The sequence below is a fragment of the Geotrypetes seraphini genome, chromosome 14 (genome assembly GCF_902459505.1).
Source record: "Geotrypetes seraphini chromosome 14, aGeoSer1.1, whole genome shotgun sequence".
NCBI classification, from domain to species: domain Eukaryota; kingdom Metazoa; phylum Chordata; class Amphibia; order Gymnophiona; family Dermophiidae; genus Geotrypetes; species Geotrypetes seraphini.
Genome location: NC_047097.1, coordinates 2,182,626 through 2,209,957, shown reverse-complemented (window position 1 = coordinate 2,209,957; position 27,332 = coordinate 2,182,626). Strand labels below are relative to the sequence as shown.

Here is a 27,332-nt window from a genome sequence, read left to right as displayed (position 1 = left end):
GGGTGGGGGGGGGCGGTCTGCCCCACTCCGGGTTTACGTCCCAAGGGGGTGCACAGCTGGCCACCCTCCAGTGTTGTCCCTAGGCCGGCAAACTGCGACTCTTTAGCCACTTGAGTGCCACCGCCGCCATCGGGAACAGGCCGGCGCTAAGTTCTCCCTGCTTTTCCCTGTGGGGCCGGCCAACTCTCGCCACTCGCGTCAATTCTGACATCGGAGAGGACGTTCTGGGCCAGCCAATCGCTGCCTGGCTGGCCTAGAACATCCTCTCCGACGATAGAATTGATGACGGGTGGCGAGAGTTGGTCGGCCCTGCGGGGAAGAGAAGCAGGGAGAACTCGGTGCCGGCCTGTTCCCGATGGCGGCAGTGGCAGCCTATTCCCCAGTGGCGGTGGCAGCATTATAAAAATACTTTCTTTGTGTTTATTTGATTCCTATATATTTATATATAGTCAATATAGGCACAGTTAAATTTTTTAACTTTTTCTAATGGTGGTGTGCCTCGTGATTTTTTTCATGAAACAAGTGTGCCTTTGCCCAAAAAAGGTTGAAAAACACTGCACTAGAAGATGCGCATTCTAAAAATCAGCAAAAAATCGACTCATGTCAACAACCTGCCACTCTTTCCTCGCAAATACCCTTGAAAAATATGAGGGATTTGGTGGGGAAATGAGTGAATAAAATTACCTAGGGGACAATCATTTTAAAAACAGTAATTCTTGCCAATCAGGAAATTGTAAAGACCTTTCACACCATTAAGTCATTTCTTTTTGTTTGCAAGCGATTCACTTAGGGAACGCTGTAAGGCGAGATCTCTGCACATTTGCACTTCCTGAGTATAAAAACCTTCGCACCCTTTGGAACTCACTTTATACTGCAGGGTCACCTTAGTCTGGCAAGGAATTATAATAGATTTGAAAAAATTTACTGTGCCATCGTGACACATTCTCAGATGCCTGCATCTGGCTCAAAGTGGTGGGAGGAAGATAGAAAATAATGTATCATCTGCATATTAGGATATTTTATGATCATTCTTATAATATGGGATCCTTTGGATACCCACTGCCTGTCAGATGGTGCTTTCAAAGGTCTCTACAGTATGTAAGGGAAAATACATTACATTACATTAGGGATTTCTATTCCGCCATTACCTTGCAGTTCAAGGCGGATTACAAAAGAATTATCCAAGATGTATTACAACAAGAACTTACAAAAAAAAAATTGGTCATTTTCAAAAAGAGTAAGAAATGGGTAAGGTTATTTGTTTGGGGTAGTTGGCTTTAGTGAGAGGTGGAGTTTGAGACTTGCGGTATTATTTCTTTTTTCAGAGTTTTCTTGAAGAGTATGGTCTTTATTTCTTTTCTAAAAGTCTTGTAGTCGAGGGAGCACAGAGCCTGACTACACTATATATATAGCCTTCACCCAATTACAAAAACTTTGAGGGGAAGATTCTCAAAACTTCACGATAAAATCCAATGGGCTGCTACCAAGGTTGCTATTGTGACGATTTCAAAAAGGCAAGACATTCTCAAAAGAAACCCCATCTAAAATAAAAATGTGTACGGTAATCCAAATAATTTCAGGCATCATCATCTGCTGAGGGGCACTTTTAGTTTTCCAGCATCTCCAATCCTGAAGAGTATGAGGTATGAAACTCTAAGAAACATAAAACTCAAGACCCTGTTCATTTGCAATTTCTGGTTTGTCTCATTTAATATGGCCCCTTTTCAGATGCAATAAGACCAATTTATTGAATTACATTTTCACAAAAATAAAAAAAGCCTTATTCATTCTTAAACACTGAGCAGTATGGGAGGCTCTCAAGGTTACCAACTCCCCTTTCACACTGAGGAGCTTCTTCAGAGAACACTTATCCCAACCAATTTGTGCTGTACTCTCCTACCCCTATTTAGGCCCTCCAGCAATGCATCATAACTCACCCGTTTGCTTTGTGCTGTGGATTGGGGTATTGGACTGTTACTTTCACCCTCCTGTAGATAGCAACCCCTTTTCCCACCTCAATCTCAGTGTTCTCCCTCCTTCAAAGTCCACTCCAACCGTCTATTCATAGTAACATAGTAACATAGTAACATAGTAGATGACGGCAGATAAAGACCCGAATGGTCCATCCAGTCTGCCCAACCTGATTCAATTTAAAAAAATTTTTTTTTTTTTTTTTTTTTCTTCTTAGCTATTTCTGGGCGAGAATCCAAAGCTTTACCCGGTACTGTGCTTGGGTTCCAACTGCCGAAATCTCTGTTAAGACTTACTCCAGCCCATCTACACCCTCCCAGCCATTGAAGCCCTCCCCTGCCCATCCTCCTCCAAACGGCCATACACAGACACAGACCGTACAAGTCTGCCCAGTAACTGGCCTAGTTCAATCTTTAATATTATTTTCTGATTCTAAATCTTCTGTGTTCATCCCACGCTTCTTTGAACTCAGTCACAGTTTTACTCTCCACCACCTCTCCCGGGAGCGCATTCCAGGCATCCACCACCCTCTCCGTAAAGTAGAATTTCCTAACATTGCCCCTGAACCTACCACCCCTCAACCTCAAATTATGTCCTCTGGTTTTACCATTTTCCTTTCTCTGGAAAAGATTTTGTTCTACGTTAATACCCTTTAAGTATTTGAACGTCTGAATCATATCTCCCCTGTCTCTCCTTTCCTCTAGGGTATACATATTCAGGGCTTCCAGTCTCTCCTCATATGTCTTCTGGTGCAAGCCTCCTATCATTTTCGTCGCCCTCCTCTGGACCGCCTCAAGTCTTCTTACGTCTTTCGCCAGATACGGTCTCCAAAACTGAACACAATACTCCAAGTGGGGCCTCACCAATGACCTGTACAGGGGCATCAACACCTTCTTTCTTCTACTGACTACGCCTCTCTTTATACAGCCCAGAATCCTTCTGGCAGCAGCCACTGCCTTGTCCTTCACTCCTCTACCTCTCTGAGTAGCAGTCATTTATCGATCCGCTAATAAGTCCCTTTCTTCCTTCATTGATTGACTCCTGGCGCTCCTTCTTTCTTGAACCCTCATCTCCTTCCCTCCTTCTTGGTGACTTCAGCATTCATGCTGCCAACCCTCCGACTCCTACACTTCCAGGTTTCTTGATCTAACATCCTCATGCGATCTCCAGCTGTGCTCCGTCATTCTGACATACCAGAATTACTACTGCCATGACCTTGTCTTCTCCTCAAACTGCTCTACCACCAAATTTCTGCACCTCAACTTTTCCCCTCTCTGACCATCATCTGATAATATTCACAATTCATCACCCCCACCCACCCCCTCCAGACTCAGCCAATCGCTAGCAATACATTTATAAACCTTGAAGCTATTAACCCTGGCACCCTCTCCTCCCTCCCTTCAGCTAACATATTATACAAAAGTTTATCAATGAAGCCGTCTTCTTCTATAATACCATTCTCTCCTCTTCTCTAGACACCCTCATTCCTCCCATTTCACAATCTGTAAGGGGAGCCAAACCCCAGCCCTGGCTGACCTCCAATATCCGCTACTTGCGTTCCTGTGCCTGATCTCCTGAACATCTTTGGCTTAAATCCCGCACACATGCTGACTTCATACACTTCAAATTCCTGCTGACATCCTTCCAGCTTGTCCTATCACTTACCAAAGAATACTATGCCCATTTAACTAACTCTCTTAGCTCCAATCCTCACCATCTATTTGCCACACTAAACTTTACTCAAAGTGCTCTCACCTCCAATCTCCATTCACTTTCTCCCTAGATTATGACCGAATTCTATGACAAGGTTCACAAGATTTATCTCGAGTTCTCAAAAAAGGTCACCTCTCCCCCACTCCTTCCATCTATCCCTTCCACCAACCTTCCCTCAACTTCTGCCACCTTTTCCTCCTTTTCTGAAATCACTGAAGAGGAAACGGCACATCTTCTCTCCTCCTCCAAAGGGGAAATTCAGACTTGTATACCACCTTTTTGTAGTTTTACAACCACACTCAAAGTGTCAGGTACTTCAAGTATTTTTCCTATTTGTCCCAGTGGGCTCACAATCTATCTAATGTACCTGGGGCAGTGAAGGATTAAGTGGCTTACCCAGGGTCAAAGGTAGAAGCACAGGGTTTGAACCCACAACCTCAGGGTGCTGAGGCTATAGCTCTAACCACTTACACCACATTCTCCTCAGGCATGTTCTGTTGGAGATCATGTCCAAAGGGTGATGTAATTGGTAGGAGCAATGTATAAAACCTTTCATAAATGAGGGAACTGTGGCTTTTTGTACATCATGCCCTTAAGCATGGTTAGGAATCCAAGAGGGAGGCTCTTGGAGTGGGTCCTTAGCTCAGAAGGGTTTGGAGGACAGGTCCTGAACAGCATGGTTGTGTATTATTAGCATTTTCCCTACAGCAGAAGGGTGAATCAATGAAGTTGAATAGAAAAACGTGTGGAGAAATAAGGAGGTCAATGAGAGATGACCTGGCATAGCATTTTGGAGAACAGAAGAGGAAATTCCAAACAACTTACGTGTCCATACCTTTGCTTCCAGAAAACGAGCAAGGTCTGACTACTAAATTTGTCTTCTTCACCTTGCCAAGATATTTTCAGTAAAGCTTTTTGTTTGACAACCAGATGTGTCTATACTTTGAGTTATTTGGTGTGCTTGCAGACTTGTAACACACAGAGAAGATCCACAAAGGCAAAGCCTTATAACTTCCAATATGTCTCAAATAGGGATAGTGCTGTTCCAGCCACTATTCACATCAAGATAACCTGTTATTGAACAGAGGGTCACCAGGGCTACATAAGCCAAATTATTACCTGCTACATGTAGACAGATGATTCTTTCAACAAACAATATCTAAGAATACTAAGAGTATATTGTTTTTCATTTTCCAAAGAATCTCTGCAGGTTTGGCTCTACCGATGAGTGGCTGTATTTTTCGCCCCTGGCCCATTTTTGGACATAGTTTTATAGCTACTAATGATTTACATAAATGAGGCCCCCACAATCAGCCTTTGCACAAGGTCCTGCATCTTTCAATTTAAATGATCATACAACAGGAGACACTTTCAGAAAAGAAAATATCTACAATTTTATCTAACATACTCATAAAAGCCTTAAGAAATAAATCACCTTTGAAGCTAATCAAGAAAACCCAACAGCTGCTCTGCATAACATTTCATGAGCAATATTAGACATTAAAAGAATGCAGTCAGTGTTCTGACTCAATAAAACGCAGTTTGTGTCGTTCTGTTACGTGCAACTGTCTAATAACTCAATGGTAGTATGTAGCAATGACATAATAACATAGCAGATGACGGCAGATAAAGACCCAAATGGTCCATTTAGTCTGCCCAATCTGATTCAATCTAAAAATTTGTTGGTTTATTTTTTCTTCTTCTCCTTAGCTATTTCTGGGCAAGAATCTAAAGCTCTGCCCGGTACTGTTCTTAAGTTACAACTACTAAAGTCTACTAAAGTCTCCGTCAAAGCTCACTCCAGTCCATCTACACCCTCCCAGCCCATCCTACCCCAAACGGCCATACACAGACACAGACCATGCAAGTCTGCCCAGTACTGGCCTTAGTTCTTCAATGTTTACTATTATTTTCTGATTCTAGATCTTCTGTGTTCATCCCATGCTTTTTTGAACTCCGTCACCGTTTTCCTCTCCACCACCTCTCTCGGGAGCACATTTCCAATCATCCACCACCCTCTCCGTAAAGAAGAATTTCCTTACATTGCTCTTGAGTCTCCCACCCCTCAACCTCAAATTATGTCCTCTGGTTTTACATGTAGAGGAAACTATTAGTTGTTTGTTTGTTTGTTTGTTTTGGGGGGGGGGTTGTTTTAGAATTGTATTTTATTATTTTGGTCATCACGTGGTATATTTATTTATTTTAAAATTTTATATACAGTCTACAACTAGGCAGTTTACAAAAACACAAACTTTAGGAAAAAAACATCACAAAGCAAAATCTTAAAATAGTTACTCTTAAATTAAACTCACTCTTTCACTGAAAAGTCAGACCGCCTCACAAACACTATCTGGATTGGGATTTGACAACTGTGAAGAAGGAATTATTGGCCAACTGGCTTTTCATTTGTTCCTCTTCTTTGTGACAAGGGATATTGGATTACCAGTGAGCACACTATCCTATATATGACAAAGCTCAACTTAGTGCTCTCTATCTTCGCTCTGGATTCATCTGCCATTACTAAAAGGAAAGAAAATTATTAGGTAAGAGCATAATTTGTCCTTGTAGGATCAAATATATTCAAGGATTGTAACATATTTTTGCACTGAATCTTACATCATAATTCAAACAGTGAAAAAATGAAATAAAGCCAATTAATCACTGGCACAGCTGATACAGATAAGCAATTTTACACAGTAACTAAACATATGAATAGTTTAAAAATAGTTTGCATTCTCCTAACTTGGACAGTTAATTACTTACTAAGCACTTCTATGCTATAAATATCAACACACATCATGTTATCATAACAACAAAAAAAAGTGAAGCCCGTTATTATGCCCACACAGCATATGTCTAGGTCCATGGTAAAATGATTCATTATTTCGCTAAAACTTTGGAAACCTACAATAACCATTAACGGGTAGCATATGACCAAAGATGCAGCATGTGAAATTCAAAATTTGTTTATACTCAAATCTGACGTTATTATCCCTCAAAAGAGAATTATTACTACTTACACAAAGAAATTGTCATATCAGACCCTAAGAGACCCTAATAAAGCATCCTGATCAAGAGAATGAACAGGAACCCAATTCTGAATATGTTCTTTGCACAGGACTCAACATCAATCAACTGAAGAAAATACAGACAATGCTGAAACACAAAGCCAGTGACCAATGCCATTAAGGAGTTTGCAAGTGCTCATTCACTGGGCCTACAGCAGCCTGGCTGAATATGGGTAATTAATGGGAATGAATAATGAAACCCTTATGGATTCATTTATGCAATCCATCCCACATTAAATTATATTTTACCCTATTAAAAGTTTTAATGGATGCCTAAATTATTTTATGGCATTACATTTTGATTTATACATTACAGACACACAGCTGTTTCTTTTATCATCATCATCTGGTTTCAGGGTTTTGTATTACCAGAAGTACCATTTCGTAGACTGCTCTGTATTAGGTAAACTTCACTAGAAACACCTCAACATCCCCCCCCCCCCCCCGCACCATCTACTCACTCAGTCTACTTTTCTTTCTTATCTCCAAGTTTGGTTGCAGCCATTTATCATGTATTATTTAAGATAAGCGAGTATGACATTTGAACACACTGCAGATAACTACCACCAGCGCTTCTATTCTCAAAATGCAGCAAATGATAAAAGTTATTCAGAAAGGAAGGTGAAGAAACAAAATCATTAATTCTGGATATGCAGAGGTATCCTATTCAACCGGGTTTATACTTTTTTTTTTTAACGACCTAGTGAAGCTTGAAGAATGATCTGAAATTTGGTAGCTAAGATTTAATGCTAAGAAACGCAAAGTCATGCATTTGGGCCAAACAGGTTGAAAAGGCGTCGGCAAAAGCTAGAAGGATGCTAAGGTGCATAGGAAGAGGTATGGCCAATAGGAAAAAAAAAAAGGTATTGATGCCTCTGTATAAAAGACTCTGGTGAGGCCTCATTTAGAATATTGTGCACAATTCTGGAGACCGCACCTTCAAAAAGATATAAACAGGATAGAGTTGGTCCAGAGAAAGGCTAATAAAATGGCCAGGTCTTCATAAGGCATATGGGGACAGACAAAGATCTCAATACTTTGGAAGAAAGACAGGAGAGGGGAGATATGATAAAAGATGTTTAAATACCTACATGGTATAAATGTATATGAGATGATTCTCTTTCATTTGTCAGTGAGATGGATGACAGGAGCCTATGGGAGATTTTACAGGTTGTGAGACCTATTCCTATATTTTGCTGAAGTTGTTAGTCATGGGCTTGTGCAAACTGGTTTCAGTTCAGATGCTGAGATGCTAATGTGTGGCATGCGAGTGTGTAGATTTCTTGCTGTGAAGAGTTTCTCAAGGACACTAACCAGTGCTGGAACAGACAATGTACAGTGCTGAAAGGAAAATGCAAGTCAGCAAAAAAACACCATCCGGGAACCTAAGAACTGATAACGTGATGCTGTACCCGTGTTCAAGAAGAAAGTTCTAGATGTTATGCCTGTCCAGGGCCCCCCAGGGAAGAATGGAGGCGTGGACTAGGAGAGGGAGTTAGATAGGCATTTGGTTTATACAGTAGGGTGGTACATTAATAGCCAGGGGAAGGTCTTACTAGAAAGAGATACTTTTTGTATAAAAAACCCCATGCTCTGGCAGTCTCTTTAGAGAGACTATGCCATGCTTACAGAAAGATGCTGGCACTATTGGTATGAGGTATTTTCTCTCCATTGTATATGTCCAAACTGATTTCTTTCTGATTTGACAAATGCTGCTATAATACTAATTACTAGAATAATAAAAAGTTATCTGTTTTGGAATATACAATGTAATATTTTTGGTTTTTATTTTTATATTTGGGTATTTTCTCTCCATCACATCGGACACTCCCAATAAAGAAAAGTTAGCAGCCTTTTACTTCAAAAGGAAGTTCCGGAATGAGATGGCATAGGATAAAGTTAAGAGGCGACAGGCTCAGGAGTAATCTAAGAAAATACTTTTTTTACAGAAAGGGTAGTAAATACATGGAATAGTCTCCCGGTAGAGGTGGTGGAGACAAAGGCTGTGTCTGAGCTCAAGAAGACATGGGACAGAGGGAGATAGTGGTCTTTATCTGCCATTATGTTTCTAGTTAAACTGAACTTCTACATTCTGGCTGACATCATACAAAACCGCGCTTGCTATGTATGGCCTCAGATTTACTTCTCCCTGATTGCGAGACAAGAGAAAAACAGGGGAGTAAAAAAAAAAAACATTGCAGACTAGCTTCACCCTACAAAATAAAGCCATGAATTAGCACACATAGCCCTCTTGTAACCTATGCATTAGAGTACCAGCTTCTTTTAAAAATCAGTTTCTGCTCTCTACGGATACCATATCTATTTTAGAAGTCTGGCTGTGCTTTGCCATGATAATTGCCTGCTAAAATAGTTAGTATGGGAATGTTGGAGTGGATCCCCTTCAAATCTATGCATGAGCAAGGTTCTAGGAACAAGCTGGCTGGGCACCCAGCAGTGAGGTTATTTATGTGTACCTGCTTCATCTGTTGGTTATTTCTGGCCATATCCTGAAGAAACACCATCTCAGTCATAAAAACAAGCCTGGAAAAACATGGATCTACATCTTCACCTGCTATTTTTCAAAAGATATACACTAAGGCTTTTCTTTCATCAATGAGGCTGCAGAATTAGGGGCAAATTCTATAAATGGTGTCCCGATTGCAAGCAGTGGTAGGCGTCCAACCTCTATCTAACCAGTCAATTGGGACGCAGGTCTTCTAAAAAAAAACAAAAAAAAAAAACACCCCCAAGGTTGCAGGTGTCTGTCGAGGGTGCAAGGAGACACATCGGGACACTTAAGCTCATCCAAGGCTAGGTGTGGCTTCACCCACAAGTAGCCTTGGGCAAGTTTAAGCGAGCCTAGGTATCTCCCTAGGGCCACAATAGATGCCAAAAGTGTAGGTCAACAAAATGCTGGCCTACATTTCAAATAGACGTGGCCGTTGAGCTGATTGCAGCAAAGAAATCCCCCTGCTGTGATCAGCTGAGTTGCTGTGGCAGGGACCCACCCCCACTGCAAAGTCCCCTGGCAGAAGGGATGCTCACACCCTCCTGTTCCCAAACCCTTCAGGAAGCAGCCAGGCAGGAGGGATGCCCCCACCCTCCCCCGTTGAAGACCAGCAGGAGGGATGGCCTCCCCACTCAGAGCCCCCAGCACCGCCCTCCGAGGCTGCAGGCCCCCCACATCCTGAACCCCTAATTCTATCCACCCCACCCCTAGCCCCCCCCCCCGGTACTTTGTATTTGAACATCCGGCTAGAGAGATGCTCACACCTCTAGATATACTGGGGAAGGGCCTAATGCTCTGATTGGCTCAGATGCCTAAACCCCTCCCATAGGATCCTTAGGCCCCTGGGCCAACCGAAGTCTTAGGCCACTCCCACTGCATACCAGGATGCACCAAGAAGGGGAAGGCCCACCATGTTGGAGAGGCGGGTCTGCCGGCCGGAGGGTTTAAAATCCAAATGGGCCTCTAAATACAAACTTGTATTTTAAAGTACAGTAAATCATACCCAGTATGCTCTGACCGCATCTTCCTGTACTAAAGTCAGGCTACACCAAAGCAGCTCCTGATTGGTGTAGCCTGACTTTAGTAACAGGAAGAGGCGGTCAAAGCATACCGGGTATGATTTACTGTACCGCCGGCGTCCCAGCTGCTCTCTCCTGCCTCTTGACATGCTCAAAACCACAGTTGCGGTTTTTCTACATTCACGGGTGTTCCTGGAACGGAGCCCCTGCGAATTTCAGGGGGAGTACTGTACTGCCATGTTTGACTAGCATCATGTTAAAACTAGATCAAAAGAAAAGAACTCCATTAAAAATATAGGAAAGAGCCAGTCAATCTTACAAGAGCTTGCTTATTGCATGTTCCCTGCGAGAACACATAACCCAGCTTCACAGAAAATGAGACTTTTCCATTCTATAGGAAAAAGCGACCAACAGACTTTTCCACCAAAATTCAAATTGGTGACCAACGGACTTTCCTGCCTCAGGCACCTCAAGCCCTAACCTATAAAAAGACAAACTGCAGACCTCACAGAATACCCTGAAGAAAGCCACATCACGATAGCTGAAACATTGGTTCTACCTGAGAAGACGCAGCAAGACCCGGAAGCCTGCAATAAGCAACATGGCAGCTGTGGCAACCCTGAGAGAATATATACCAGAGCTTAACTCACAGCTAAACAGGTCAAACAGCCACAACGCCAAAAATCTGACCCAGCTTTCCAAGGCCTACTGGGAAAAAAAAAAAAAGCGTTCAATTCAGCTCTGCTGGAGTTGAGCAAAAATAAAAACAATGAGCACCTACAGGAAATACTAAACAGTGGTCATTAAATGAATAAGCAGGTCACATAGGCATGTAAGGGACAATCAGGGAGTCTTGCTGTACTCTTCTTTTTGGTTTTTAATAGATCCTGAAGATTTGCACCTGTTTAGGCAGCAATTTCCAAGTTCTAAAATCACAGCAGATTTCAGGCTTTCACAGAACATGTTGCATTTGTTTTCATTTCATTTCCCCTTCTTACAAAAGTCCAGTTTCATACACCCACATCCCATATGACTCTATGCTCGGGGGTGTATTGCTTCCTCAGAGATAATGTTTGCCAGCTTTTTTCTTTAAAAAAAAATATGTATAAAACTTATGACAAGAAAAAGCATTCTCAGCATTAAAGACGACAACAGCACAGAATATAGTGCCTTATTACACTTTTCATTTGCAGACGACATACAACTCATTCATCCGTTAGACCCAGAAAATAACACTGATATCACATCCATCAATCACAAATTGGGAAAAATTCAAAACTGGCTTAATACAAATAAACTAGCATTAAACATCAATAAGACAAAAACAATGTTATTCACATGGAAAAAAGATATAATCCTGTCAAAACCGTTTATTCTTAATAACATTTCACTCAACTTGGTTCCCTCCATTAAAATACTAGGCGTAATTATTGACGATAAACTAACTTACCATGAACACATCTCTCTTATTGTTAAAAGCTGTTTCTTTAAACTACAACAAATACGCTCAATCACTAAATTTCTCAGTTTAACATCGATAAAGATACTTATTCACTCCCTAGTAATCTCAAAAATAGACTACTGCAATGCTCTTCTACTTAATATCACTCTGAAAGAAAAAAGGAGATTGCAATTATTACAAAATACGGCCATTAAACTAATATATAACGCTAAAAAGTATGATCACGTCTCTCCACTAATAAAAGACGCCCACTGGCTGCCAATCAGCCACAGGATTACCTTTAAAATCTTATTACTTATCTTTAAAACATTAGCTTCTAATGAACCACTTTTTATTTCACGATCTCTAATCCCATATAACTCCCAACGCTCTCTTCGATCTTCCGACCAAAATATGCTTTCAGTACCTTCTTTGAAAATCATAGGTACAAGGAGATCAGACATGTTTACAGTCATGGGACCACAATGGTGGAACGCCCTCCCTCAATATATTCGATCCGAAAAAGATATTGTAACTTTTAAAAAACTTTTAAAATCTTACTTATTTAGGGATGCTTTTAATACTTAAAACTTTAAAAAAAAACTTTAAAATCTTATTTAAAGTTTTGGATATTTTTAATACTTTTAGGATGTTTCGAACTGTGCTTTGGATTTTAGCCCCCTACCTCTTGGCCTACCCTTTCTACCAAATATAAGATTGTAAACTTTAATCCTTCCCTACCCTTTCATGTTTATTTTTATGTTATTATTTGTGTTAATTGATAGTTTCTTTGTATTATTCTCTATATGGACTCTGTACATCGCCTAGCAATTTTAATAGGCGATTCATCAAATGAATAAATAAACTTGAAACTTGAAACTATTAGGCCTTAATGGTTTTATTGCATATGTCTTTGCACCCCATGCATGGACTGCCATGCCCTGTCCCAACTGTCTGACTGACTTATTTAGCCTGTCCTTCCAGTAAAGCCCAAGAAAAGGTTATAAAAAATAAAAAAATAAACTTTCCGCCTAGTTCTTTTTGGTAGACTAGCTCAGGAGCCTTTCGGGTTTAGCTGTAAACTGCAATCTTCAAGTCTGTGCCCAAATTTTCAAATGGAATTGTATCTGCAATTTGGCGAGGCCATTGAAGGGCATTCGCCTTCTCCTTGCTGAGCCATTCCATTGTTGCTTTTGTTTTGCACTTAGATCATTGTCCTGCTGAAAGGTGACTTCTCTCTAGTTCCAGGACTATTGCAGTCTGGGAAACGTTTACCTCCAGATCTGCCTGTACTTTACAGCATACATTTCCCCCACTATCTTCACAAGCCTCTGTGTCCCCACTGCTGTGAAGCATGCAACATACTTTAGTGGAGGGATGGTGCTGGCAGGGAGTTTGCTTTATACCAGACATATCGCTTAGCATTGGAACCAAAAAGCCCACTCTAGTCCCATCAGACCATTAGCAAAGTCTTCCACCACAGATATGCAGTGCTCCCTAAGTGCCGCCAGCAAATATTGCTTGGCATATCATGTGGCTTTTCTTCAGAAATGTCTTTTTTGCCATTGTTCCTTACAGCTTTTACTTATGAAGTAGTTTTATGAGTGGTCATTTTCCATCACCTCAGCCAGAAGCCTCTGTAATCTGTTAACCCGCAGAAACTGACTTTGGAGGGATGGCCTGATCAAGACTGCATAAATGTAGAATTTACTCATGATATTAAAGCAAACTTTCCAAGGATGATGGGCTAATCAGTCTTATAGCAGCAATACCACACATCTTCATTCTCTTCTGGAAAAGCTTTTCCTGGCATGAATGGAATTTCTCCACACAGCTGCCACCTCAATGAGCTGCCTTAGTCTCATATACTGTATAGTACAGTACAAACAGCCCCACTAGGGAAGGGGAGATGGTATATATTACCATCATTCTAGTTTTCTTTGGCGTCAGCAGTTCTTGGAATAAAAACGCCAGCCTCTTTCCAGTGGTGGGACAGATTGGACCCCTTCAGTCTTTAAGAAGGTGGACATCATCATTTCCAGTGGCTCCTGCTAAGAAAGGGGATACAATGACTCACCCCCCACCCCCTCGATTGGGTGATTCACAAAAATTTCAAACGTAATCTAAACTATTCGTTCATAACCTGGAAAAAAAAAAAAACTTAACAGCTTGAGATTATAAAGGGTTAGAATTTATAAAAGCTTAGCCTCCCCCTAAAAATGAAAGTGACTGGATAACAGGAGAATAAAATTGCCATCTCACTGAAGAAAAACCTCAACAGGAGAAAATAATTTTCCAGTCACAGCCAGAATTCAGGAGCTAGTTGAATAGCGACCATCACCTGCTGGGAGATAGAGCATACTGAAGATACTGGAGAAGTGCCAGCCAATAGGACCATCTGTTAATCAGTTTCTCTATCTCCGTCTGCTGGTAGATGTGTGCTATCCCCATTGGTCTCTGGATTCATCTGCTGCTGTTGCTAAGGAAAAAGGGTTACAGTTTATAAAAGCTTAGCCTCTCCCTAACAGTGAAAGTGACTGGACAATAGAGTTCTGGTTTATGTTCTAGATTCAGGTAAAAAAAAATAAATACATGATTCCTGGTCTTGACTTAATTCTACAGGCAACTTATTGTCTCAATGGTCAACTTCATATCTCCCTGCTAAACAGAATGTTTCAGAGGGTTGCTTTAGAGCCTGAACTAAATTAAAGTCGTTTTTAAGAGCCATCACTTTTTTAAATTATTGTACTACTATTGATTTTATTGTAAACTGCACACAGTAGATACACTGGTCTATTGAAATATATATCAAGTTCAATAAACCAATGAGAATGGACTCATTCTTTCTGCACACAATCTGGAAAGGATAACTTTGGTAGGGAGCCATACCCCTTTTAAGAAGGGGTCTGAGGAGACATCTCAGAACTACTTACTCTTCAGGTTTCTTCTGACTCTGAAAATTACAACACGAGCTGCAGTCATCAATGGCACCGACTGTTGAGCCATACGCTTAGTAGAAATATGTTGGGGGGAGTGGTTAGCCCATCCTCCCAAAAGAGCTCAGAACGGGTTACAAACTAACATACATAATGCAATCAGTAAACTGGAAATTACTGATATTGGTATTTCTTACTACCCAACATTTATCATTTTAAGATCGCGACAACTCATTGATAATTCTTATGTAACTCTTATGCTATTCCTGTAAACTTTTATGTAATCTATGAAAACTTTTATGTAATCCGCCTTGAACCGCAAGGTATAAGTGGAATAGAAATTATTAATGTAATATAATGTAATTTAGCAGCAAAAAATGCAGAAACTTAAGAAATGATATAGCAAGCACAGAAACTTTATTGTAGTCAATAAAAGAAACTGTTGTCCAAATGGTGGTTCTCATGTGTAAGAAGAACACCCCTTCCTCAGGGGACCAAGATGCTCAGTGTCTCATCTATTGAGAACCTTATGATGTTGAACAATTGGCATAAAATTCAAAAGAAACAAGCAACGTGAGACTCCTGTCCTGCTGCAACACAGTCTCACGTCGCCCGTTTCTTTCAAATTTTATGCCAGTTTTATGTCAATTGTTCAACATCATAAGGTTCTCGAAAGAGCATCTTGGACCCCTGAGGAAGGAGTGTTTTTCGAAACACGGTTCATGTCGGGTCCTTTCTTCTTACATGAGAGCCACAATTTGGACAATAGTTTCTGTTATTGACTCCAATAAAATTCCTGTGCTTTCTACATCATTTCTGCAGTTTCTCGGTTGTCATTGCTTGACTTTTACTGCAGATTTGTTGATGTTTTTTCATTTTTGCTTTGACTAACATATTTAGCAGTCCATTTGACAAGGAGGCATTTTGGAAGGTACAGAAAGATACTTATACATAGGATACAGAGTTGTAAACATATTTAGTATGTTGTGAACCTATCTAGTAATCAACAGATTTAGTAGTCCGACCGACAGGCAGGCTTTTGGAAAGTGCAGATAGAGACTATGACATCGAGTACAGTGTTGCACTGGCTTCCAGTTGAGGCACAGATATTCTTTAAATTGGGTTGCTTACTTCACAATTGTGCATTATGGGAATCTTGTGACTGCCAAAACAAAAGAGGCAGGAAACTGTGGAATTCAATGATCTTGACATGATGTTTATTAAAAATCAATAAAATCAAATCAATCTCCACTTCAGTGAGTGACAGACATGTGGATGCGTTCTGTCAAGGTCCTCTCACTGTGAGCAAGGATTTTTATCCACCTTCTCATACCGAGAGCACACTGACCTGGACCCCTGAGGAAGGCTGTTACTATCCGAAACATGGACCATGTTGGGTCCATATTCTACCATATGTCAGTCACTCAGTGAAGTGGAGATTATTAAAATTCCCCTTTTCTTTATTCTTTTTAATTATATTATTATTGTACTATTTTTAACTTGTAAACCGGCTAGATACTCGTTGATGGTCGGTATAGTAAAAATTTAATAAACTTGAAACTTGAAAATTCAATAAAATCAAAACAAACATCTCGTCAAGATCATTGGATTTCACAGTTCCCTGCCTCTTTTGTTTTGGACTTCCATCTTTGACTGTGGAATATCTAGACATCTTCTTGTTTAATCCTGTGATTGCAAAATCTGAAGCCACTGTACAATATTTTAAACTTGTCTTTGAAAGTTAATTTAATGTTCAATTTTGCAGCCTCTTCATAACGAAATAACTGTTTCTACATAAAAAGGGGACTATTTCTGATATATCTAAAATTTTTACAGAAATTAAAAAAAAAAAAAACACATGCCCCGATTGTGGCTGGAGATATTTGGAAAGGTTGGAGTGGAGCTTTGACGACAGCTTTAGTAGTCGGAGAATAAGGCTAGAGCCGGGCAGACTTCAACAGTCTGAAAATGAGAGGACAAGTAAGGATCAAGCATGCATATACCTAGTAACATAGTAGATGATGGCAGATAAAGACTCTATTGGTCCATCCAGTCTGCCCAACCTGATTCAATTTAAATTTTTTCTTCTTAGCTATTTCTGGGCAAGAATCCAAAGCTCTGTTTGGTACTGTGCTTGGGTTCCAACTGCAGAAATCTCAGTCAAAACCTACTCCAGCCCATCTATATCCTCCTAGCCATTGAATCCCTCTCCAGCCTATCCTCCCCCAAATGGCCATATACAGACCGTGCAAGTCTGCCCAGTACTAGCCTTAGTTAAATTTTTAATATTATTTTCTGATTCTAAATCTTCTGTGTTCATCCCACACTTCTTTTAACTCAGTCACCGTTTTCCTCTCTACCACCTCTCTCGGGAGCGCATTCTAGGCATCTACCACCCTCTCCGTAAAGTAGAATTTCCTAACATTGCTTTTGAATCTACCACCCCTCGACCTCAAATTATGTCCTCTAGTTTTACCATTTTCCTTTCTCTGGAAAAGATTTTGTTCTACGTTAATACCCTTCAAATATTTGAACGTCTGAATCATATCTCCCCTGTCCCTCCTTTCCTCTATCATACTTATGCCATGAGTTTATCTTGTTGGGCAGACTGGATGACCGTACAGGTCTTTATCAACTGTCATATACTATGTTTCTATGTATAAGACACCAAGGAAGTGGTGTACGGGAGCTGATTCAGTCCAGTTCACCAGCTTATAGTGCTGACTGATTCATAGGAAATCAGTGAAAACGCATGCTGAAGCTCAGGGCCCATGTTGCAGCTATTACAAAGACACATGAAAGGTGGAAGGGGAGGGGGAAACAGGAAGATAGATGCGAGATGAAAGGGAACAAAAATGAAAGAGGGTAGCAATGGTAGCATTTGCAGCAAATGACAGCACTGCATGTGGGATGGAGCAACTTCAACAGTCATTAGCAGGTTTGTAGTAGATTTCCTGAGCTTCACTAAGGCTGCTGAACCCGTTACTGTGCTGCTGAAAGTTGCTAGAAAAACACGAGCTGCAAGTGACAGCCAACATGAGCATAATACTGACTGACCAGTGAAGGTTCACAGGCCCTACTCCCTCCTGGCTTCCTGACAGGGGTGAGACCTGAAACCACATGCTGGCTCAATAGCTATCCATGCTTTCACAACTTGCCACAGGATCCAATATAGAACCAGTTGTTAATTGACTGGCAGCACACCTCTGCATCAGGGTAATAATAAAGCTATTCCTCCAGTACAAGAAATGAAACCACTGATCACAGTAGAAGCAAATAAACTGACAACTTAGAAATAATGTTTAATGCTGCACGTATAATATGCAATTACAATTAAATTAAGTGTAAAAACAAACAAGTTCAAATAAAGATAACCATTCCTGAACTGCACTAGGGAACTGCAGTGAACCCAGAATTGCATAAATACTGTCCTATAATTATAGCTCTCGCTTTTCTTGAAAGAAATTTTTAGTGAAAACATTTCCAAATTTTACAGAATCTGGCGTTTGTGATAGGGGGAACCATTTTGCACCCATATTTTGCCAAAATTTCACAAGCAGACATTTTGAAAATCTGCGACACCCAGTGGCGTGGAGGAGTAGCTTAATAGTCAGTGTGGTGGCTTGAAATCCAGAGGAACTTGGTTCAATTCCCACAGCGCCTCCTTGTGTCGCTGGGCATATCACCAGCCCTCCAATGCCCCTGTATATTATGTGAAAACCACTGATTGTAACCATAGAAATGCAGTATATCAAATCCCATCCCCTTTCCCTTTCAACGGACTGATCTGTCCACCTATACGTCTCAATGCAATCTCCAGTTCCTCAGCATATACTTCTGTGCACCAAAACAGAAACGCAGTATGTGTTCTTTATCGCAGGTCCCATTTTATTTAGTGGAAACTATTTGCTACAATTGGACACTAGCATATTTAATATGGTATACTACTCCAAAGTGTGAATAAAGATATATGTTAGGCAAAAAAAGGTATTGGATACTGTAGGCCCAGCTTCATGTATCAAATCCTTCCCACCCTCCCAGCCCTCATGCAGCATAACCCTTGCCCAGCTTCTATCCTTCCCTCTCTCCTATCCCTTGGGCAGCAGAACCCTTGAGCTCCCCCCATCCCCCGCGGCAGAGTGAATTCCCCGATGGACAAGGCCGAAGCAGCTGTTTAGAATGCTGCCGGCCTGAAGCTGCTTTGGATGAAGGTAGGGCTCGCTCACAGTTGGCGGGGAGGAAAGGATGTCAGCAGGGGTTCGGCTGTGTGGAAGGGGCGGGGGGGTTGAAGAGTTCCTGCCGGCGAATCCCGGACTAAGGCTTATTTTGGGGGTAGGGCTTATATTAAGACCTACCCCGAAAATTATGCTAGGGCTTATTTTCGGAGAAACACGGTATTAATGTGTGTTAATGCCTTTTAGTAAATCAAGCCCTATAAAAAAATGGCCACAGCATGGATGTGTGCAGTAGAAGTTATGGAGATTAATCTGGTGCACTGTTAATAGAATTACCCCCAAAAGTCTTTAAGGACATTGAACAACGTCTGAAGATTCAGTTACAGGTTGACACCAAGACTCTCAGACAGGCTTGCATATTGAAATAGGCAAACTCGGACACGACATGTGGATAGTTTCTTCTGCTGCAGCTTCTACAGAAATTGAGGCTTAAGTATTTCCTGTTTCTTCCATTTCACACAAACCTGGGCCTGCCTGAGTAATATGATAGGAATGAGGGATGATATATAGCAGTGGTTCTCAACCCTGTCCTGGGGACCCCCCAGCCAGTCGGGTTTTCAAGATATCCCTAATGAATATGTACAAGAGAGATTTGCATACCTGTCACTTCCATTATATGCAAATCTCTCTCATGCATATTCATTAGGGATATCTTGAAAACCCGACTGGCTGGGGGTCCCCCAGGACAGGGTTGGGAACCATTGTGTGTTAACCTTCATCATTATTATATATTATATAGGGGGGAAAAAACCCACCAAGACATAATATGCACTTTGACAAACCATTGAAGGATAAACTCATATAGGCCACTGTTTCCATTTAAACCATCCTTCCCCTGCTGCTTTCACATAGCTCCCCAAAAGTCTGCTTTCCTCTTTTCTTTTCAATACCAGTTCTACTGGCTGCTCTGAATCACTTATTCTTTGGTTCCCTCCCTTGCAAAAAAATAGTAAGTTCAACTGCCAGTCTTCCAGTTTCACTCAGTTTGTTGCCCTGGCAATGGTTCACTCAGTTCTATTCCTACAAAATGAACTGGATCAAAGGAAGAAACACAAAGGACAAACACAAGATTCTGTTTCCAGACCAAGCATTGCTCTCTGTCAGCATACTACTGTAGACTGCATCGAGCACTATGCGCTTTCTCCCAAAATGTGGTAACCGCCAAAAGCACTTAAGCACTACAGCACTTTAGCAATGTACCGTATGTACTTCATTTCACTATCGCCACTGTAGCCCCCTTGGCGACCATTTTAGATTCCAATCCTATATCCTTTTGCCAGCAAACCCTTTTCTGTCTCTCTTATTCCCTCCACCACAGAGGCATTCAAAGACCTCAAAAAGGTATAAATAATGCAGAAGTTGAAAACATTTTTCAGAGGAAAGGAGAATTCAAAAACTAACAGTATGAAATGCAGAGGAAGTAGACAGAAAATATTTCTTCACAGAGGGTGTAGTGGGTAAATGGAGCGGCCTATCCATTTGAGGAGGGCAAAAACAGAAGGAAAAAACCCCTTACATATAGTTTAAGAATCCTTAGCTATAAAGGAGCAGAAGAAAAGCTTAATTTGCAACAGAAACTGGACAGTCAAGACGGGCTTTATGGTCATTACGGTAATTTCTGTTAGCATTTCTTTTTCCATGTTTCTTGTTTTACAATTGATTCAGCTGAATACATGAGAAAAAAAAACCTGAAAACACATGCAGCTGACAAAACTGAAGCAGGAATACTCGGTGCAATTCCAAACTCATGTTCTTTATGTCACTGTTAAGAAAACTGAATTACTACCGTGTTTCCCCGAAAATAAGCCCTATCGCAAAAATAAGTCCTAGTCCATGGATTCGCCGGCAGCAGCGCTTCACCCCGCCCCCCTCTCCGCTGTGCAGCCGAAACCCCACTGACCCTCCCATCTTTCCATCTCTCCCTCCCGTCTGAACCACGCCGACCCTCCGACCGCGAGACCTACATACCGCCCTCCAAAGAGCAGCATCAGCAGCACTCTAAACAGGCTGCTTCGCAGCCTTCTCCTGCCGGGGCATTCCCTCTGCCGCATCACTGATGTCATCAGCAACGTGGCACACAGAAGGCCCTAGCGGGAGGAAGCAGCCTGTTTAGAGTGCTGCTCTTTGGAGGGAGGTATGTAGGTCTTGCAGTTGGAAGGTTGGCAGGGTTCGGACGGGAGGGAGAGATAGAAAGATGGGAGGAAGAGGAAGAATTGGGGTGGAGAGATGGTCATTGTACATGAAAAAAATAAGACCTACCCCAAAAATAAGACCTAGTACATTTTTTGGGCCCCAAATTAATATAAGACACTATCTTATTTTCGGGAAAACACGGGTACTACTAAGCATTCCTATAGTGCTACGAGATGTATGCATCTCTGTACACATTACATGAATATATTTTCTCTGTCTCTAGAGGGCTCACACTAAGCTGTTTTTGTATCTGGAGCAATGGCGGGTTAAGTAACTTTCCCATGGTCAAAATTTACTGCAGAGGGAAATCAATCCCAGTTCCCCAGGATCTCTGCTCACTGCATTAACCATTAAGCTACTCCCCTGCTTGCAATCACTTGTTAGCTTGTACATCAGCATTCTACTGCCCAAGTGGCAGGGGCTAGCAGCAAGATAAACAGAAGAGGGATTCCATGGTCAACTATGCAAAGCAATTTGCCTGTGTTTACCTTGAAAGAGCTAACAGCACAACAAGCTCAATTAAAAGTCATGTACTGTAATTTCTCTTGGCAGCTCTCAGTTAGCATCATGTTTACTCACCTGAAATTCTGGTGATAAAAGCATGGAAGCGGTGCCTTCAAAATCCTAGCACAATTTCAAAATATACCTGATGAGTCAAACTCCCATTAGGGTGAAAATGCAGAGTGGCGCAGGTCATCATAGAAGAAACGGTATTCTAGTAAAGTTCTCCATATCTGTGAATGGCCATCCTTAAAGGTCATCTCTGACGCAACTTCCGGTTGCATCAGAGATGACCTTTACGGCAGCCACATGCAGCTTCAATACTCCAGCTGCTGTAAGAAGGTAATTTAGACTCGCGGCCACAGGGCAGGGAGGTTTGTCAGTCCGGGCCTGTTGTTGGTCGGTCGGGGGGGGGGCGGGCGGGAGGGGAAGCGCCACGAAGGTAAAGGGACCTGGTCGGCTGTGCACCCCCCCTAAGGCTGCACCCGGGGCGGACTGTCCCCCTCCCATCCCCCCCCCCCTTGGTACGCCAATGACAGGCAATCCCTGGGTTAAGAACAAGTTACTTTTTAAAACTGTTCTTGTTAGATTTGTATGTAAACTCAGAACTTGTAGATTTTCAGATTCTTGCTGCTTACCTCTGCTCCCTGCTGACAAAAGGGCCAACTGTCCCTAAGGTACAGCATGCACAGCCACACACTGTTCTTAATGTGGCCATGCATTCCTGAATCTGCTACAGGAGAAATGCAGGAGTTTATGCCACTGGAAATACCGCTCAGTGAAATCAAATGAAGTCACAACCATTTTCTTAAGTACGAGTCATACTTAAGTCAGGCATCTATATAACTCATGGACTGCCTGTATATAAACAAGGAAATAAGGTTCTAGAGCAAACGTCACAAGAAGGGTTCTACATTCAGGCACTTTCTAGAAAATCAGTAAGGTTCAGAACTTTCTGTGAGCTAGTTGCTTCTTCAGCTTTGGCTCCCTCTCTTTTAATCCCAACAGCATATTGTGCCCAAACAATGGGCGGTATACACTCTGATGAAATATTAAGCACTTCCCGAAAACTTTCTTGAGCATTTCAGTTGCTGGTAGAGGGGATTTAGGAAAATTTAGGACCCTTAAGTTATTTTTCCTGACCTGATTTTTCAGACATTCCACTTTTTGAGCATGTCTCTCTCTCACTCTCTCTGTTATAGTAGATAATTGAAAGTCTTGTAGGCCTTTAACAGATTTATCAACCAAGGATACCCTAGTTACCTGTTGCTCCAAGGCTTGCTGTAAAGCTCCATTTTGATCTAGCAAAGATTTTCTATCCGAGTTAGATTTAGAAGATAATAGCAAAAGCAAAGATTGCACACCCTGACTTGCATCCCACAAAGAAGTCATAACAGCCAGTTTTTCCCAACTTGCCTTGACACACCATTGCACCATGCACTCCACCCCACCACTGATGCTTCTCCTGCTCCAGGCTGCATACACAAGATGGCAACTGTCAATGATCACAAAAAGGGTTCTTCCACATCTGAAGAAAGAGTCAGAAGAGAACCGCTCTCCCCTTTCCATAGTATCCATGCTGCTCAAAGTGCTTCTGGGTCTCAGCAGGGCCACTCTCTACAGAGAATGTAAAGAAGATTCCTCCTCACTGGGGTCTGCAAGTTTCACTATCCCCGTGGGCCTCAACAAACTGCAGCCAGCCTCCCATGCTAGTTGGACTCTGGACCCCCTCCAGCATTTTTTGATCTTTCTTCGAAGCTCCACTGGAGACAGGAGGAATTCCCCAGGTCTTCACCTTCACTAGGATGGTCTTGGGGTTCAAGGGTCTCTCGTACGAAGAGAGACTGAGCAGACTGCGGCTCTACACTCTAGAGGAACGCAGGGAGAGGGGGGACATGATTGAGACATTTAAGTTCATCACGGGACGTGTCGAGGTGGAAGATGACATTCTCTTCCCCAAAGGACCCTCGACCACAAGAGGGCATCCGCTTAAACTTAGAGGGGGGAAATTTAGTAGTGACACCAGGAAGTATTTTTTCACGGAAAGGGTGGTGGACCACTGGAATGAGCTTCCGGTGCAGGTGGTCGAGGCCACCGGCGTGCTCGACTTTAAGAGAAAATGGGACACTTACGTGGGATCCCTACGTAGGTCGAGTCACTAGCATCTAGACTATTGGGGTGGGTCAGTGGAGTGGGCAGACTTGATGGGCTATGGCCCTTTTCTGCCGTCATCTTTCTATGTTTCTATGTTTCTATGTTTCACCTTCCTTTTACCCAACAGATATCGGGAAAAGTGCAGCAAGTAAACAAAGATACACCTTAGGATATGGAGTTCATAGCCAGAGATCCTATTCATCCGTCACTTTAGCCCAGATCCAGAAGTGGCTTTATTTATTTAGATTTAACTCATATCTTTTTCAGTAGTAGCTCAAGGCGAGTTACATTCACGTACATTAGATATTTTCCCGTAAGGCTTTTTTATTTTTTTTTTTTTTAATTCTTTATTGATTTTTAATCTAAAACAGTGTCATACAAATGAACAAACAGTAGGTATTACATACATTACACTAATATCTGTACAGGTAACATATTTATCATTCAAGATTTTCAGTTTCCTACATATAATAATAACATAATATAACATAATATATAGTATAAATAAAGAATGGAGGGTTGAGTGATTTGCCAAAGATCACAAGGAAAAATAGCAGAATTTAACCCAAGCTACCCTACCATGTTTCCCCGAAAATAAGCCCTAGTCGCCGGCAGCAGCCCTTTCCCCCTGCACCCTTGAACCCCCCTCCCCCCGGCAGACCATTCCATCCGAACCCTGACCATGAGACCGAAATAGCTGGGAACAGACTGCAGCATTGGCATCACGGTCTGCCCTTCTCACGCCTGGACTTTCGGTGCTGCGTTGCTGATGCAATGCAGCAAAGGAATGCCCGGACGTGAGAAGGGCAGGCCACAATGCAGCCTGTGCTGCCGATGCTGCCATTTGTTCCCAGGTATTTCGGTCCCGCGGTCAGGATTCAGATAGGAGGGAGAGATGAAAGGGTCAGTGGGGGGGGGGGCAGCGGGGGATGGGAGGGATAGAAAGATGCTGCACAGGAGGATGGGAGGAAGGGAGGGATAGAACCCTCAAGGGATCTGCTGCACAAGGGGAGGGATAGAAGCTGCAAGGATTCTGATGCACAGGGGGATGGGAGGGATAGAAAGATAGTGCAAAAAGGGATAGGTGAGAGGGGAGGAAAGATGCTTTATGTGGGGGAGAGAAAGGAAATAGGAAAAATTGGGGTGGAGGAGAGGAAGGGAGAGATGATCATTGTACAAGAGAAAAATAAGACCTATCCAAAAATAAGACCTTTTTTGGGTCCAAAATTAATATAAGACAGTGTGTTATTTTCGAGGAAACACAGTAGTTACAGCCTGGTTGCTCTAACTACTTTGCTACTCCTCCACTAGAGACACGACAGGTTGTAGTGACTGGACTGTTGGTTGGAAAGGAAGACTGGATAGGCCATATGACCTTTTTCTACTGTTATTTTCTGTGTGTGTATGCTACATTCACAAAAAAATGATCTAATAAATGGAAATTTTCTGTCATCTAGAAAATATAATACATTGTGCATAACAGAAATGAGTTATGGAATTACGATCTTTATCAAAAGTTCAGCAGCATACACTAGAACTGTTCAGGTTTCAAGCTGTACTGCATCTCAGTTTAGGTCTCGTATCAGTCCAGAAAGTAGCCAATGGCTAGGGCATAACTCAGGACATCCCCCCCCCCCCCATCTGAAATGAGCTCATAGCCTGGCTCAGGTATGTACAGTATACAGATCTGCCACTAGAGACATGAAATCATCGCTGGATTTTAAAGTTGTAGTCTAAATCTGACAGCATTTAAGAATAGAGTCAACAAGCAAATGTTTCCTTAACCAAAGAAGGTATTCTCTTCATTCATATTTTTCCAGAAAATTATGTTAAGAGAGCACAAAAACAGTCAGAGGTCACAGATGTAAACAACTTTAATAGAAGGGCAAACTCTAAAAGTGATGCGAATGTGTAGTGTCCAAACATCAAGCAGGGACAGAGAAAAATGCTGGAGGGAGGAGTGGCCTAGTGGTTAGGGCTACAGCCTCAGCACCCTGAGGTTGTGGGTTCAAGCCCATGCTGCTCCTTGTGCCCCTGGGCAAGTCAGTACAGTAGATAGTAAGCCTGCAGGACAGTTAGGGAAAAAATGTTTGAGTACCTGAATGTAAAGCGTTTGGATAACCTAATGCCGCTCTCACAAGAAATAATCTAAAAGCAGGAATATAAATAACTAAGCCATCTACTAGTTAGCTCTTACAAGTCTTACTTTTAAAAATACCTGGACTTATAGCTATTGGACTCTTTCTGAAGACTAGTTCAGCTTGTTTTAAGGAATGGACATTATTATATAACCTGCATGCACAATTTTGTGCACTAAGGCCCCCCCTTTATCAAGCTGTGTTAGGGTTTTTTTTTAATCATCGACCACTGCGTAAAGAGCTGCATGGGAACGGGGACGATGGGAATCCTGTGGGTTCCCCCTTCGGGTCGCGGGGATCCCATGGGGATGCCCCCTCGGGTCGCAGAGATCCCGTGGGGACCCCCTCATGGTCTCGGGGATCCTGCGGGCTTGGATTCAACTCAAGCTGTGAGGCTCGTCTTCTTTTCCTACCTGCCCTACAGCAGCACACATAGCCGACCGGAAGTCTTCCCCGATGTCAGTGCTGACGTCAGAGGGAGGGCTTTGCGTCAGTTACTTGCCAGCATGTAGGGCAACGAGCCCTGAACGTTTTACGTGACTGACGCAAAGCCTTCCATCCGACATCAGCACTGACCATGGGAGAAGACTTCCGGCCGGCTACGTGCTGCAGGGCAGGCAGGAAATAGAAGCCGAGCCTCATGGCTCGAGCTACCTCTCAGAGAAAGTTGCTGAAAGGTAATTTGCTGGAAGATGAGGGCTGGACACGAACGTGGGAGGCAAACGAAGGACAGAAGGGGGGTCGAACGTGGGAGGCAAATGTGGGACAGAAGGGGGTCGAACATGGGAGGCAAACGCGGGACACAAAAGGGGGGAGGGAGTGCGTTTTTGGACACAAGGCATGAACTTGGGAGAGAGGATGAAGGAAGGGAGGGAAAGAGATATTGAGGTGGGGGAGGGAAAGGAAAGGGAGAATTGGGTGTGGGTGTGTCAGTGAGAGGGAAATAGAGATGGTCGTGTACATGAGGAATGGAAGAAAGTAGAATTTTTGGTCATAGGGAGGGAATGAGGTACAGATGAGAGGAAGAAATATTGTGGTGGAAAGGGAACAGTGGGACAGATTAAAATGGATGCAAGAGGGAGGAATGTTGGACATAGTGGTGAAGGGAATGGAGGGAGAGATGTCGCATGATGCTGGAGAGGGTGATAGAAGGAGAAATGTTGGGCATGGGGCTTGTGGGCAGGAGCGAAAGATGCTACACATGGTCCTGGGGATGAGAGAGGAATAAATGCTGGATCATGGTAGGAGGAACCAATAGACAGCAACAGAAGAATTTACAGAAGATGGGAAAGCAGAAAAAAAAACTGGGACCAACTTTATGGAAAAATAAGTCTCCAGACAACAAAGGTAAAAAATGGAATTTATTGACTAAAATATGTTGGCTTTGAGAAATGTATATAGCAGATGTCTTTGTATTGTGTTCAAAAGAAAAGGAAATGCATTTCTGGTTTTAT

The 27,332-nt window shown here is 42.3% G+C and overlaps 1 protein-coding gene across 2 annotated transcripts in view; it reads right to left on the bottom strand.

Moving 5' to 3' along the window:
• TLN2 (talin 2) overlaps positions 1-27,332 on the bottom strand; it is a 572,423-nt gene that overhangs the window by 450,686 nt on the left and 94,405 nt on the right. The window contains exon 2 of one of the 2 annotated variants that reach the window (XM_033920312.1): positions 5,997-6,204. The exons of the other annotated variant lie outside the window; for it this stretch is intronic. The gene's annotated coding sequence lies outside the window, so the exon portion shown is untranslated. The remainder of the gene's footprint in view (positions 1-5,996; positions 6,205-27,332) is intronic. 2 annotated transcript variants of the gene reach the window in all.